At 34.9% G+C, this 17,524-nt stretch overlaps 1 protein-coding gene across 1 annotated transcript in view; it reads left to right on the top strand.

Moving 5' to 3' along the window:
• Positions 1-17,524, top strand: part of LOC106662015 (CD151 antigen-like) — a 98,707-nt gene that overhangs the window by 77,130 nt on the left and 4,053 nt on the right. The window lies entirely within an intron of this gene.

Genomic DNA, 17,524 nt, shown 5'->3' with positions numbered 1-17,524 from the left:
GTTTTTAGTTAAAAAAAATAATTTCAATGGTTTTGTAAAAAATTGATCAAAACACCGGAATACCATTATTTGATATATTGAATTTAACTAACATTTATTACACGGTTTTGCTCATAAAATTTTACTAATAATTTATGTCATGATTTTCCTCATTACAAAATTACACCATTTTCGTCGAGTAGCGTCAGAAAAGGACAGTCATATTTTTTGTAGTTTATGTCAAACTATGTATATGTAATTTTGTCGTTTTATTAATTACAACATTCTTTTTTTAATGTAAACAAATTAAACGAGGCCAAAAATTATTTAATTATGATGGTTAGGCAGAAAATATATCAAAACACCGGAATAACTTCTTTAAAACAATTAAATTTAACTAAAAATTTATTACATTGTGTGGTGATTAGTGACCGTTAATCGATATTTATTTAGAAATCGTGAGATGCGGTCTGGTGTGATGTAGGTTTCAGAAAAACATTTTTTTTATCGTGCCAACGTTTCGATCTTTATTGAGATCATCTTCAGGGCTCAAAGTGTTTGTCTTCTGTGTAATTGTGCCATTCTTGCGCGTCGTGTCGAGATTGCCTGAAGATGATCTCAATAAAGATCGAAACGTTGTCCCGATAAAGAAAATGTTTTCTGAAACCTACATCACACCAGACCGCATCTCACGATTTCTAAATAAATTTATTACATTGTTTTGCTCAAAATAATGCATTAAGAACAAAAAGGGGTTGCGATTGCGATACTGATTTGTGATACACGCTGTGTGACTGTACGTGGCGTGCCTTGACGTCGCATAGATGTGCACACCCTACCAAAACGAGACCAAATTCTAAAGGTGAGGTTGAGATGGGAAGTTGATGTCGAAGTCACGATAGCTCAAGTGGTTGAGCAGCGGCGTATTTAGCCGAAGGTCGTGGGTTCGAAAACGCTCATGGCACTAACATTTCCATTTCAACCAAATCCTTACATAAAAAGATTAATTAATTGAAAGAAGTAATTTGGTAAATAGACCACTTAATATAACGGATTTAACTAGTTCATGCTATTTAATCTGTCAACGTAAGAAAAGAAGCTTCTGAGGGCTTTGATAATCTCTTTTCTAATATAAGCGGATGTTTTCTGCAAACGATAACTTCGAGTATTTCTTTAGATTTTTCATCACAGCGAATACATTATCGATAAATTCGTCTTGAAATCTTTTTTTATTTATGGCGAGTATAGACCAGTTATTCTTGATAGTATCAGAATCATCCAATTCGAAACTATGAATAAAAATAACGATCGTCACACGTCGAAAGCATATAATGTCATGGTACAAGTCTTTCATAAACTGTAGGTAAGAAATGTGTGGGTTTAGTGACCGTGAATGATTATTTGGAGATCGTGAGATGCGGTCTGGTGTGACGTAGGTTTCAGAAAAACATTTTCTTTACCGAGCCAACGTTTCGATCTTTATTGAGATCATCTTCAGGGCGTGGGATTTATAAACATTGTTTAAATTTTACAAATGCCTATAGGATGTGAAAAAAATGCATTTATACAATGCTAGAAAATTTTAAATTGAAAAAATTTAATTTATACAATGCTAGAAAATTTTAGATTAAAAAAATTTAATTTATACAATGCTAGAAGATTTTAGATAAAAACAATGAATTTATATAATTCTAGAAAATTTTAGATTTAAAAAAATTGAATTTATACAATGCTAGAAAATTTTAGAAAAAAAATTTAATTTATACAATGCTAAAAACATTTAGATAAAAAAGAATGAATTTATACAATGCTAGAAAATTTTACATTAAAAAATTGAATTTATACAATGCTAGAAAATTTTAGATTAAGAAAATTGAATTTATACAATGCTAGAAAATTTTAGATTAAAAAAAGAATGAATTTATACAATGCTAGAAAATTTTAGATTAAAAAAATTGAATTTATTCAATGCTAGAAAATTTTAGATTAAGATAATTGAATTTGAAATTATGAAAATATGTATTGAATATATATATTGAAAATATATTGAATAGATTATGAAAATTGAATTAATACAACTACTTTGATTGAATATAAAATTGTCTAGCATTGTATAAATTCAATTTTTTTAAACTAAAATTTTTTAGCATTGTATAAATTCATTCTTTTTTAATCTAAAATTTTCTAGCATTGTATAAATTCTTTTTTTTTTTATCTAAAAATTTCTAGCAATGTATAAATTCATTTTTTCACATCCTACATGTATTTGTAAAATTTAAACAATGTTTATAAATCCCAGGCCCTGAAGATGATCTCAATAAAGATCGAAACGTTGTCACGATAAAGAAAATGTTTTTCTAAAACCTACGTCACACCAGACCGCATCTCACGATCTCCAAATAATTATAATCTGTATGTTCATAATGAATAAAAAACTGTATATGTAAAAAATGAGGAATGATTTGATACAATTTCTAATTAGGGCTTTTTTCCGAAGTCTCCTACACGACCTATGTTGTCTTTAATAAAAAAAAAAAAAGCCGTCCCTTTGTCAAGATTACCTTTTAAAGCGTTACTTTACGGCTGGGACCTAACCGGGACTTCCTATTGTAATTCCGATTACCTGGAAGTAGTGAGAGCTTCAGACGTCTTAGGTGTCTATTTTACGACCGTTTCTAATCAACTCATCGTTTAATTTAAGCGCCGAGCATTCCAAATATCGGGATAATCTGATGGAAATCCCCGAACTGGCCAGATCTTAATCTTCTCCATATCCCTTCGTCCACATGGCGTCTATTGACACGAGGACCAAATTAATATTAATGTTGAATTGTTTTCAACGTCGAAACTCCCCCTCTTGTCGCTGAATGCGGCATTCGAATGTCAAGGGGATTTCGAAAAGGGGACGGTTTTCAATTAAGACAATTCACCCCAGTCGGCCAGAGCCCTTGAACATTGCGAAATCGCTGTGGAAATATGCTTGAACATGCTTTATCGCGCGATGGCACACGTGTTGACTAAGCGTTTGGACTCTTCCAAGGATCCCAGTTAAAAATGTATGTCACGCTTTCGAAAGAAATGTAAAATTTAAAAATGTGTGGTGTTTAGTTAGCCAATGATTATTTGGAAATCATGCGGTCTGGTGTGACGGAGGTTTTAGAAAAATATTTCCTTTGTCATGCCACGTTTCGGTATTTATTGAGATCATCTTCAGGGCCTGGGATATATAAACATTGTTTAAATTTTACAAATACATGTAGGATGTGAAAAAATGAATTTATACAATGCTAGAAATTTTTAGATTAAAAAAAAAAGAATTTATAGATTGCTAGAAAATTTTAGATTCAATCAAGTATCTACACGGAAAAGAAACACTTTGAGTGAGTACAAATACTTTGATTCAATATAAAATTTTCTAGCATTGTATAAATCCAATTTTCTTCATCTAAAATTTTCTAGCATTGTATAAATTCATTTTTTTAATCTAAAATTTTCTAGTATAGTATAAATTCATTTTTTTTTAATCTAAAATTTTCTAGCATTGTATAAATTCATTCTTTTTNTAAAATTTTCTAGCATTGTATAATTTCAATTTTTTCTATCTAAAATTTTCTAGCATTGTATAAATTCATTTTTTCACACCCTTTAGGCATTTGTAAAATTTAAACAATGTTTATAAATCCCAGGCCCTGAAGATGACCTCAATAAAGATTGAAACGGTGGCACGGTAAAGAAAATGTTTTTCTGAAACCTACGTCATACCAGACCGCACCTCATGATTTCCAAATAATCATTGGCTAACGGTCACTAACCACCACACATTTCTGCGCGAGGAGAACGAAGAACATGGGATTCTATGAACAGATTTCAACTACATATGGACACCAAGCAAAGAGTATTCTGAAAAACATCGCAAACAAAGAGAAGAAACTAATCGGCTATCAATCAGAGAACTTTTTTGTTGAAATGCAGACAACACAAGGCCCGGAAGATGATCTCAATAAAGATCGAAACGTTGGCCCGATAAAGAAAATGTTTTTCTAAAACCAACGTCACACCAGACCGCATCTCACGATCTCCAAATAATCATTGGCTAACGGTCACTAAACACCACACATTTCTTACCTACAGTTTATGAAAGTTTTTCTTTTGGCTTTGATTTCTGTAAATACTGGCAAATATAGCTCTTATAGAAAAGTTGCTGGTTATATACCCAAATAGACAGAGAACAGGAGGAAACAATGAAATCGGGAGAGAGAGAGAGATAGAGAGAGAGAGAGAGAGAAAAGATGGTAAGAAAGAGAGAAACAACTTGCTGGTTTGGTTACGTTATATTTGAAATGCTACAATTTGATATTTTATTTAACAGTTTATTATATCCACAAAAGCCTGTTTGTTATTGCGTCAGTTAAAAACTAAATATTATAGAAAAAATCTATGCGAGGAAAATTTGGCAACGAGACGCAGGCTTGAGTAAAACCGTGTTTGCTTTGATAACAAAAATATTACGTCGTTTCTTACTAACCCACATCTCAAAGTTGAAAATAAATTGAAATTTATATAGATCACAGTATTTTAAAAATAGTACGGAATGCTCCAATCAAGTGTGGTCGAGGGATTGTGAAATTAGATTAGCCAAGGTCCATTGTAATGGAACAATACATAGTATGAGGATTTAATCCAATCGAGATTAGTCGATCTAATGGAGAAATAATCCAGCAACGTGTGGAGGTAATATTTAAAAAGGTCAGACAAGGCCGATTAAAAAGTCCGACGACTCCGTTATAGCGGTCGAACGGTAGGAGGAATCTGGCTTCGGTCCAACCGTCACACCGAGATATTGCGAAACACCCTAACAAACAACATCCCAGAACGGATTGACATTCGGCCTATTTTGTCAGTCCACCTTAAACATTTTCTTATTTATAATCGATGTTACCTGCGATTACAGCGGCCTAAATTGTCCAAGGAATCTCGGTTGGCCCAAGGCCACGTGCCGTACACACGTGGGTTACGTGGCTATTTCCAGTCGGTTCCCAAGAGCCTGTGAGTGGATTATTATAAAAATAAACGAATTCCTGAGTGTTATCTTCCGGACGGCCTTTTTTTGGTTCTTGAGTAGATAAATTGTTAACAAAACGAGTGGGACGATATTTTTACCCTGGGGCGACTGGTAGTGAAATGCCCAGTTCTTAACTCTCCTCGTCTAGATCTGTCTGGGCTCAGTTGGTGGTCCGGCTCAATTACTTATAAATGTAGTGATTCTGTAAGTCTACGATAAAACGCTTTTTTAAATAGAAATATTCAATTTTGATAGCTGCTCTAAAAGCCTATAGGGTGAGAAACCTGTAGGATGGTCGTTTCCGATGATTTGGGTCCGCCTAGCCTCGCTGTTATTGCCTGTCAGACCGTTCGTCTTCTCGAGATTGTCAGTGGTGGTTCGTTATTCAATAACACAGACTAGGAATAAATGAATCTGACTAATTTTATTGTATTCTTTAAGAAAACTTTAAGTCTACGGTTGAGTTGACAACTCTTAAACTTCTAACCTATCCATCCATCATTGGTGATATATCGTGGTTCATAAACTTATCTTAACCAAACAGGGGTAGAAAGAAGTACCCACACAAAAATATGACAGGGAGGTGTCCAATTGTACAGCTAGCGGAGCTACTGGCGCATTTAATATGACGACAGTGCCACCGCACATTCACTCCCATACTAATCATAATATATGTTCTATATATTACACAATTTTATCTATTTTTTAAATGATTTCAATAGTTGTTAAAAACAGACAGGCAATTTATAGAAATATTGGTATGAAGTAATTTATTAGCGTGAAAGGAAGGAGTTGTTTACACAAATCGAATGTGTGACGTCTGGACAGTAAAAGTAAGATATCAGCATGAATTGAGTGGGTTTGAACACGCACAGAGGAATATCGAGAGTACATTCGGAGAGTGAATGTGACCAGACTTCCAGTTTGTAGGTGGTGATGATGGCTGTCGCAGGAATAACTAGTAGTACCGACGCCAGACGTGCGACAATGATCGTGTTTTCCCCGGCCGGGTGCTGTGGTTCCTGGACTCTCAAATATGCTGGGTATCGCCTTGCCGTGGCGCGCCGCTAAAGTTCCGGATTGGGCGTGGGGTTCCCGTCGGCCGCGGTTCTCTGATGGGTCGTCGGATGCGCACATCCTGCCTATAGATTTATGTTTTCGATTCTATTTGATAGTTGACAATCTCAGGTAAAAACGAGAGACTATGATATCGGTATTGTAGCATATAAAAGCTGAGAGTCAGTAACTATATTGAGACGCTCAAATAGTTGCAGTTAAAAAAAAATGCGTGAAAGATGAGAAAAAGAAGGAAAACATGCTCAAAAACACATTCAAAATGCTATCTACGCACTCGAAAGTCCTAATGAATGACATTCTTTCATTACGTGCTTCAATTCGTGCCGACATACTAACTTGTATCGTCACGTCTAATAGGCTACAAATTTATAGGATAGGGGATGTATCTATTATGAGTGAGAGTATAAGGACAGGTTGGAAATTAACAAAAGAAATGTATTGATCTGATTTAATTAACGCGTATTTAAGAATAAAAATTCGTGTAAACAAAAAAAGCTGTTCAATTCCTGGCTGCCATGTTGGTTACCTACGCCCTAACGGAAGGCAATGTGACTACATTTTCGACCTAACATCTAACATCGTCCCTGGCCTGTTAGATCGAGCAATGTTAACTAGCCGATTCTTACAAGTCTACGTCACCATTTTTCTCGATCCAACAGGAGCTAACAGAGTTAAAGATCGTGAATGAAGAAAATGAAGAACAAAACATAAAGCTATAACAGTCCTTGAAGGTTTTTTTTTTTTGTTAAATTGTAAGATGCCAGAAGTGAATAAAAAAGGAAAATTAATCAACTCTTTCATTCAAAATGCTATCTATGCACTCGAAAAATACTAACATATGACACGCTCCTGCCACCATGCCTAACCTAACGTCTAACTGCCTACAACTTTACAGGATAGGGAATATATCTTTTATGAATGAGAGTATAAGGACAGGTCAGAAATTAACAAAAGAAATGTATTGGTCTGATTTAATTAATGCTTATTCAAGAATAAACAAAAAACAGCTGTTAAATTCATGGCTGCCATGTTGGTTACCTACGCCCTAACGGATAGCAATGTGACTACATTTTCGACCTAACATCTAACATGGCCCTGGCCTGTTAGATCGAGCAATGTTAACTAGCAGATTCTTACAAATCTACGTCATCATTTTTCTCGATCTAACAGGGCCTAGCAGAATTAACAGGGTTAACACAAAGATCGTGAATACCCTTATTATCACTATTGTTACCTAGCTTAAATAAACACCTTTTACCAGTACTTACTAATCTTAAGTAAAATCAATATTTATCAAATTTGATTCAGTTTTATTGCAAAAATGTGTTCACGTAATGTTTTTTCCAGTCACGATCATTGATTAGAATTTGGCTTTAATATTGCTCTTTGAAAAGCTGGCATAGCTCGGGCCCGTATGTTTACACACGTGTTTACGGAGAGGTTGAGAGGCCGAGGATATATAGGCGTGCATACACCGAAGTGTCAACACGAGATCGGCCCTTTTGTTTCCCTATTCGGTTCCCTGTTCCCCCATTTTCAATTGGAACCCACCGACAAGATGCGTTGAACCTACGGACTGGGTCATTTCTAAAGATAGAACGCGAGGGTCTCTTTGACAATCTTTTACGACTCCCAGCCTTTGGCAAACTTTCTTGCGGATGATGGGTCTTTTCAGACTTATTTTCGGTTTCGATTTTAGGTCTATTTTACGTTTCAAGAAAGAACAATTATTTTTCTTTGTACAAGTGTATTTCCGGAGTCTTTCTTACAAATAGTTTTTAAGATGCTTGGTACAGATACGTGCAATGTACAATTCGTACCACCTTATGATAAAATGAGATACAAAAAATCGAGATAGTATGTAACATTTGATTAAACGGTGCCATCTAGAAAAATGCCACGTGGTATCAGAACCATACTTGAGTTTTGTTGAGTCGAGTCGACGACATTGTTGGGTTATGAAGTAATTACGTGAATTGACATACATTACTAGAAAGAGAGAGAGAGAGAGAGAGAGAGAGAGAGAGAGAGAGAGAGAGAGAGAGAGAGTGATCAGACGATAATATCATCAGGTCATTTCTACCTCTTCAAGTGGATTGATACAATTTACAGAACTTATTAACAAATATACAATATTTAAGAATAGAGAGTGAGTGTGTGTGTGTGTGTGTGTGTGTGTGTGTGTGTGTGTGTGTGTGTGTGTGTGTGTGTGTGTGTGTGTGTGTTGGGGAGAGAGAAAAAATTGAGGAGAAAAAAGAGATATATGAACAGGCATATATATCGGTAAACCGGACAATGATATTTAACAAGACAAATAAAGGCAGAAAGATACTGAATGTAAAAGTGAGAGAGACGGAGAAAAAGGAAAGAAAGACAGAAAGGAAGAGAGAGAGAGAGAGAGAGAGAGAGAGAGAGAGAGAGAGAGAGAGAGAGAGAGAGAAAGAGAGACAGAGAAAGATTGAGGACGACAAAAAGTTAGATAGACTAGTATTTATAGTGAATAACAGAGACGAAATGGGAAAGAAATGTAGAATGAAAAAGAAAGAATCTAAGGTGGAAAGAGTAAGAATGAGAGATTCGGAGAGGAAGGAGATAGAGAAAAAAGACGGAGAATGAGAGAGGCAGAGAGAGTGAGAGAGAGAGAAAGAGAGTAAGTGAGTAGGGTACCTAATACCTAGTTCCACGCTTAGGTGTTTTGGGTCTTAATTTTGTGTCCTTTGACGGTTAAAGAAGGGTATTTAATTTTAATTTAGCCCGTTATATTTTGTGGTCCGATTGACCAAATAACTTTCTTTCAATTAATTAATCTATACGTAAGGTATTGGTTTAAATGAAAACGTTAGTGACACGAGCGGGATTCGAACCCACGACCTTCGGTTGCCGCTGTGCTAACCACTAACCGCTATCGTACTCGAAGGTCGTAGGTTCGAATCCCGCTCATTAACTTTTTCATTTCAACCAATACCTCACATAACGATTAATTTAAGCATTCATTCATTATTGCATGCATACAAATTTTGAAAATACAATTTGGGTATCATTAATTATATTTATATTAGTGAAGCTCAATGAAGGTGCAGGTTCTTGCAACTAGGACAGGAAAAACCACAAGCAAGATCCTGCATTAAGGAGCCGCTGGAAAAGCTATGGACGTTGATTAACAACCTGTAGCTGGCCAGTGAGTTCTGGTAAACGGGGGAGCACAATAGATACTCTTAGGTCGAGGTGCAGAAGGCGTTGTGGCCACCTCTTTTATCCCTATCCCTCTATCCCTATCATTAATTATTGCAATACCCAGGTATATTGACAAATTCTAATTTATTTATAGTATTGACTATAGTTGTTTGCTTTTTAATTCAATCGGGAAAAATTACGTTATTTTTGGTTTAGATTTTCAGAGGGATAAGAGCCGATTCTTATTTTCTTGCCCTGCCCCATTCCCGAATGTAAAAGAGGCCATATATAAACAGCCGTCCTTCCACTTCCTAGTTCCGCCGTGTGTGAATCAAATGGACTGGAACCGAGGCCGTCTATTTCCAGGAACGTCTCTTTTTGAATGAACAAAACCGAAATACAACTCATACAAAATCAAGCGGGGGTGGTGGACGGGTGAAAATAAAAGAAGTCCAGGACCGGGCTTCCACCCTGGCGCAAGTAGGCGTTATTTACGAGCACCGGATTATCCTGGACGGGTTACTCAGCTGCATTCCTTCCTCTGTAAAACTTACCTCCAAGTGGAAATTTTCACCCGGTGTTTAGAACTGCAGAGGTAATTGTCTCTGACGATAACTATAATCAATTGATGAACAATTGATATCATATCACGAGTTGGCTGTCATATCAAGTCAATTACACCATTAATTCACAGTTAATTTACATTATTTGTTGTAATGATTATGATTTAGTTTGTGTATGGTGTCGACAATTCAATTTATGTGAGGTGATTACAATTTAGTTTATGTAATGTGATTAGAATTTAGTTTAGGTATGGTGATCACAATTTAGTTTATGTATGGTGATTACAATTTAGTTTATGTATGGTGATTCCAGTTATAATAACCACAAAACAGCACAAGTCCTTTTAAATTAGAGAAGTTTAAATTTGTTTTAAGTTCATTCAACTTGTCCCTTTAGTAAACTTTCTTATTCTTAATTCTTTATCTTAAATGAGAAGAAACAACAATTGTATTTTATTTGAACGTTAACGACTCATTTTACGACTCTATTACATTCAGAAAGGGAGAAGAGCGAAGATTGTACATTTGTAAAAACCTAAATTAGTTATAATTATACAAAAAAAATTAAATTTTCCAGTAGTATAGGAAATATTCCGAACATTTCCTTTTCCCTCGGTGTCTTGAAAGTTGTGTCATATACACGCGTGAGCTTAACCGAAAAGTGATAAACCTCGCTATCATATTTACACCCACAACTGTTCATGATAAGGCTAGCAAAACGAAAAGCCCACATTTTTTAATAAAACAGGTTTTGTTTATTAACTTTTGATTTTTTCTCAATTCACGCAAAGGAACACATTGCAAAACTATTTAATATTGAGTTCAACCCAGGACCTCGTGTAGCCAGATTTCCAATTGCCCAACCAAACATTAAGCGAAGAAGAAATTTCCAAGGTTCCTACCTACCTTTTCATTTCTTCCTGAAGACAACACATGTTGATTAAGAATGATTCAAGTCATGCTTGTTAATAACAAACCACTGATCGATCCATCGAATATTCCTGTAGTTCGATATAAAGCAAAAATGAGCTACCAAGAAGACTTAAGCGTAGTTTGTTAAGAGACAATCGGTATCACTAAAGTAGGAAGCGTTAACACAGAGCGGAAACAATAGTAGGCCTAGAATGTTCCCTTGAAGCACTTCCTTATTTTCATTCTTCATGGAAACTTCAGACTTCTTTCCCTGGAGATATGAGCAAACCCCCATGAATACTTAACCTTCATTTAATGTACCTAGTTGATTCTGGACAAAGGGTTCAATACGACGAATATAATTGTCATGTCAGATAGCCCTGCAGCCATCAAAGCAATAATTGGTATCACTAAAGTAGACGCGTTAACCCAGAACGGAAACAATAGTAGACTTAGTAAGTTCCCTTGAGACACTGCCTTATTTAGTACCTAACCTTCATTTGATGTACCCAGTTGATTTTGGACAAATGGTACAATAAATATTATAATTATCATGTCAGATGGCCCTGCAGCCATCAAAGCACTTAGCTCAAACATCAATAGCTCAAATTTGGTAACTAAATAGACTAGGTATGCAAAACAATGTTACCCTCTGCTGGGTCCCATGTGGGGCGACACTTATCGCCAATCACCCTGTTTATTCGTATTAACGGCCATTTTTCAAGCTTTAATTTTAATCAATTATATTTCGGGGCCGATTGACCAAATAACTTCTGTCAATTAATTAATCTTGATGTAAGGTATTGGTTGAAATGAAAAAGTTAGTGTCACGAGCGGGATTCGAACCCACGACCTTCGACTCAATACGCCGCTTCTCTAACGAGTTGAGCACGATAGCTCAAGTGGTTAGAGAAGCGGCGTATTGAGCCAAAGGTCGTGGGTTCGAATCCCGCTCGTGACACTAACTTTTTCATTTCAACCAATACCTTACATAAAGATTATTTAATTTTAATATTTGCAAGGAACATAGTTTTCTCCGGGAGTTTAGCAAAATGTATACAAACATTAACGAAGCGTTTAGGTCGAGACATGTCAGATTGCTGAGTAGATGCGTGTTTCCCTTCCTTCTGGGCGGAGATTTCGCCCTGGGAATGTCTGGATCATGGCAATTGCGCCTGATCTTTAGCTGTTATGGCCGTTCTCTTGATGACCTTTAGATTGGAGAGATAAACACGTCCGCTCGAACAAAGAGCGCATTTAAATCCGCAATCGAACGGATCAATCGAATGGAAATTAACTACACTTTGTTTTTGTTTTTTTTTAATTTTACCCTATAAAAAATAATAACTGAGGTGAATGAACTCCGCTTTGCCAGCTTTTACGGTTTGATACGTAAGGAATGATTTCTATGGATTTACGAGCCGTTCATAATTTATCACTCTCGTGTTCGAACCATGAAGTTGTTTGAGCCAATCGTAAAAATTTTATTACAACCCAGGAACAAATTAACCAAGTATATTTACCGCTAATTCAATTAATAATTTTTAATCGGTCATTTTTAAAACCACCCGTCTGACTTGAAAGTACGAAGTCTGTAATCATTTATGCTTAGATGTTTGATTTATTCCCCAACGGTGTTCCGACATTATCCCATGGGAATAAAAAATAACATCAGACGTTCACTCCTGATTACAAAAAAAAAAACCAACAACCCACGAGAAGATTCTTGATAATTATAAAATAAATATGTATCCAACGTAAGTTATCTGAGAAAAGTTTTGTGAATGAGAAATATTTTTAATGTCTTTTCACTTCTGTTATAGCACGTTCTCAATGTACCTTCTTCTTTTTTATTATAGATTTATTTAAAATTTGATGATTATTCGGAGATCGTGAGATGCGGTCAGGTGTTACGTAGGTTTTAGAAAAACATTTTCTTTATCGTGCCAATGTTTCGATCTTTATTGAGATCATCTTCAGGGCTCAAAGTGTTTGTTTTCCGTGTATATGTGTCATTCTTGTCTGTCGTGTTGGGAGTGCCAGTGAGGTATTCACTCGCAACACGACAGACAAGAATGTCACATCTACACAGAAAACAAACACTTTGAGCCCTGAAGATGATCTCAATAAAGATCGAAACGTTGGCACAATAAAGAAAATGTTTTTCTAAAACTTCTTCACACCAGACCGCATCTCACGATCTCCGAATAATCATTAATTAACGGTCACTAAACACCACACATTAAAATTTGATGTTTTCTCCTTGCTCTAGATAAAACCCAACACTTAAACATTGACGTAAAAAAAGAATATTATATTCATTCCGTTGGCGTGAATGTACGAGATATCATAAATTGCTTGTTTACCGATCCTATCTCTTGTCAACAACTCCGTGTTTATCCCGGCCCGGTGTACGCAGGTACATCTCCCGTACTCACAATTTTCTTTCTCAACGAAAATCCCGAGTGGAAAAAAATATGGGAAATCGTGACATTTCCTATGAACGGACGGGATGCAAAGTGACCCGTGGTCCGGTTGAAGTAATCGACGAACGATCGGAAACCGACTGGCCCGTTGAGAGAGCCGTTACTTTTTAATGGAATGCCAAAGTTTATATATCCAAATAAAATTAGTCCAAATCGTTGTTTCCATTTTGAAAAAAAAAAATTGTCGTCTGAGGTCTTGAACCTAATTACAACATGCGGAAATGAAACTCAAGAAGAGGTAATGAGTATTGGGCTTCACGCCATCTTCATTTAGGAGCTGTTCCTAGTGGAGTCTTTCGCGTTTTTTAAAATCTAGTGCTTTATAAATAGTTTTATTGGCGTTTCATATAAAAAATCCAATGCGTAAAGGTAAAATTTTCGAAGAAGACATAAGTTAAACTGATCAACAATGATCACTTTACTGGTCATTCGCATTGGTTTTCGTTGCACTCATACTCGTTTAGACATCACGTCATCTTCAGTAAGAATACTCGTGGAGAAGTCATAGCGTCTACTAGTATTTTTCAAATATATTTATTTGAGAATAATCGTAAAGATATTTTTTACAAAAGCTGACCTTTTGAACAATTTTAATTTATTACAATTAATTAAAGTTTTTAGTTGAGATAAAAAAAGTCAATGGCACGAGCGGGATTCGAATCCACGATCTTCGGCTTGATACGCCGCTGCTCTACCACTTGAGCTATCGAGACCTCGATCCACTCGGACACCAACTTCCCATCTCAACCGTACTTTTCGAATTTTCAAGCCGAAGATCGTGGGTTCGAATCCCGCTCGTGCCATTGACTTTTTTATCTCAACTAAAAACCTTAATTAATTGTAATATATTAATTGGTAAAGCGGACCACAAAATTAGTGAATTTAATGTTAATTTATATTAAATTTAAAAAAAATTCGCCACTAATGTACAATTATTACTTAAATTAATTAGTATTAAAAATACGTAATACTCGTAATACTCCGTAACTTTTAGCGATAATTTTTTGAAATATAATTATTGGACAATATTTATTGAGATTAGTCACAAGAATTCTATTTTTCAGTAGTAATTTTAAAAATAAATTTATTGATTAATTTTTAGTGACTTCTAGTAATGTTGGACAACTTTTAGAAGTAATCCTAAATATATATTTATTCTTTAATATTTATTTCTTATTTTATTTAAACAATTTAAGTTTAATAACGAGGACTCCACATATTTCAGTTGTAATTTTAAAAATAAATTTATTGATTAATTTTGATTGACCTTTAGTTAACGTTCGACTCTACAACTTTTGATAGTAATTTTTAAAATATATTTATTTTTCAGCACTTCTTTACATTTAGTAAGGAGGGCTCTATAACTTTCAGTAGCAATTTAAAAGAAAATTTATTGGTATTTTTATTGACATTTAGTAACAAAACATTACAACTTTGAGTACTGATTTTAAAAATATATTTATGGGTCTATATTTGATGACGTTGAGTTGCCTAGGATTCGTGCGCTTTTGTCAATAAATACCGTTTAAATATATTTATTGGTAAATATCCATCAAAATCTTTTTAATTAATTTGATACTATCATGACTTATTTATTTTTGTTGGTTACACAAGTTTAAACAAAACAACCCACAAACATTGAATCGATCATGTTTTTGAACTTCTAGAGATAATTTACTTTCAGAAATCTTAAGAATCCTTTACTTACTTTATGGAAAATAACGAAAGTTTTTAATTTTGCAAATTGCTTATGATAATTTCAGTTTATTTATTTACCTATTTATTTGAAACTTACGCATGACAATTAGTCATTTTTATGTAGAAAAATATTATAAAAAAGTTCTTCACTTAAATTCACATTCCATATTAAGTTAGTGTAAATCATATTAATTCGGTCCACAGATATTTTCCTACTACTAATTAAAAATTAGTACAAACATAAATCATGTTTATTCCTTCTTTGTAGGCAAATTATTGTTTTGAGTAAAAAAAAAGCTTCCATCCTATTTTTGTCTATTTCTAAATATGAGCTTTCCACGAATTATGACAGTCCAAAAAGTACAAAAAGAAACGGAACGAGACTTGAAACATAATGTTAAAAAGACACTCAGAATATATTTTTATAAGAGCAAGATTCGCTATTTATTTATTATGTATTGTTTAAAGTTATGATTATTTGGAGATCATGAGGTGCAGTCTGGTGTGATGTAGATTTTTAGAAAAACATTTTCTTTATCCTGCCAACGTTTCGATCTTTATTGAGGTCATCTTCAGGCCCTGTGATTTATAAACATTGTTTAAATGTTACAAATACATGTAGGATGTGAAAGAAAAATGAATTTATACAATGCTAGAAAATGTTTTGGATTTAAAAAAAAATTATACAATGAAAGAAAATTTTAGATTTTAAAAAATAATGAATTTATACGATGCTAGAAGACTTTTAGATTAAAAAAATGAATTTGTTTAAAATTTAAATTATTTATTTTTCTTTTGTGTTTACTACAATAGCATTTGGCGATTATTGTTTTTTTTTTTTGGTAACTTTTTTAATCACAGTAAAACTTATTTTAGTGAATGACTACTTAAGAAAGGTTAACTCAAAGTTTACGTCTGACCGAACGTACTTAGTGCTTAAAAGGACTCGATTTTTGGAAAAGGCGTGTCAATCACCTCAAAAATTTTCAATCGGGTATTACAAGGAGGAGAGATGGGTAAAATTTTATACCCCTGTGCTAAGTGAGGATTTGATTGATTTTGATCAAATTTTTAAAGCGAAATAACGATTAAAAACATACGCGATTCGTTTAATTATAACGTCCATTATATTTCGTGGTCCGATTGACCAAATAACTTCTTACAATTAATTAATCTTTTTATGTAAGGTCCTGGTTGAGATAAAAAAGTCAGTTTCACGAGCAGGATTCGAACCCACGACCTTCGGTTAAATACGCCGCTGTAGAGCAGCGGCGTATTAAGCCGAAGGTCGTGGGTTCGAATCCCGCTCGTGACACTGACTTTTTCATTTCAATCAATACTTACATAAAAACATTATTTAACTATAACATTGATTTTGTTTACAATTTTCTCCTATCAGGATAAACAATAATTTACGTTTCTATCGCAATCGGCCTAGATTTAGAAACGTTGCACAACTTATTGTATATTCAAGGTCGGCATATTCACAACAGATCTCAGGTAAAATTGATTTTACTTCCTCCCTGCCAACAAAGATGTAAAATAAAGTGTTTGCACTGGATTGATTAATAGGTCCGGTGGTGTAACAAGTCAATATGTCATTATATAATCCCGATGACGATCCATCACCGTGACCGTGATGGATAAACGGTAGACAATCTACCTTCATGCATTGTGCAAGTGAGGTAGAAAGCCCCTGACTCTTAAGCACTTTCTCGTCTTTAAACAAGTTATATATCATGAGAAAAAAAAGGTTAGATATATCGGAAAATTTGAACGTTCGAGCGAGTTTGATACGGTGGTAGAATGAATTTTTATCATTTTAATACCGTTTGATAAAATTTTATGTGTATTCCGAATGAATATCTGTGAAATAATTGAATACTCTTAATTGATTTTTAGTATTTGTAGCTTTTTCGAACAATAAAAAGCCGGGACTTCTCTTCCTCCAGGCTTAACCACCGCAAGAACAACCCTATCAAGAATAGGCCATGCTAAGTTGGCACACCTTTGGCCCAAAGCCCGCTTATGTGCCCAGGATGTAGAAAAAGTTTACTTGAAGGGTGTAATTCTTTGGCTCCATGTAGAGAGCGTGTAGGAAGCCACCCCATATGAAAATCATGCTCGAGCAAGGCAGCGCGTATCTGACCTCCCCGTTCAAATTGTTGGAGAATATAGGGTTATTTTATTGTATATAATACTGATAGTTCTATCTCCCTAGCATGAGTTGAGAGCGAATGTAATTATTAGCGTGAATGTTTATTGTAAGAATGCCCAGGTGGAATATTGAGGACCCCATCGGCCCTCAATTAGATTAGTTGTATAATATGGGTAAGGGTGATAGAGGAATATCAAGTACTCCATCACCCTAATTGAATGTTAATAGGAGTAAATGTATCGTATTTAAGGATGAATGTGAGTATGAATGGGTTTGGAACCACATGGACTGGGGGACCTAGCTGTTGACAGCACCCTCCCCTCAGAGCCGAACCTCAGTGGCTGGACAGATAAGACCAAGGTCTGACCCCGAGCTGCCAACAGCTGAGGTGGGTGATTCTTGAGTCTGCCAGCAA

Source organism: Cimex lectularius, unplaced genomic scaffold (genome assembly GCF_000648675.2).
Source record: "Cimex lectularius strain Harlan isolate CLEC.00 unplaced genomic scaffold, Clec_2.1 scaffold360, whole genome shotgun sequence".
Lineage (NCBI taxonomy): Eukaryota > Metazoa > Arthropoda > Insecta > Hemiptera > Cimicidae > Cimex > Cimex lectularius.
This window is presented reverse-complemented; position numbering and strand designations above follow the sequence as displayed.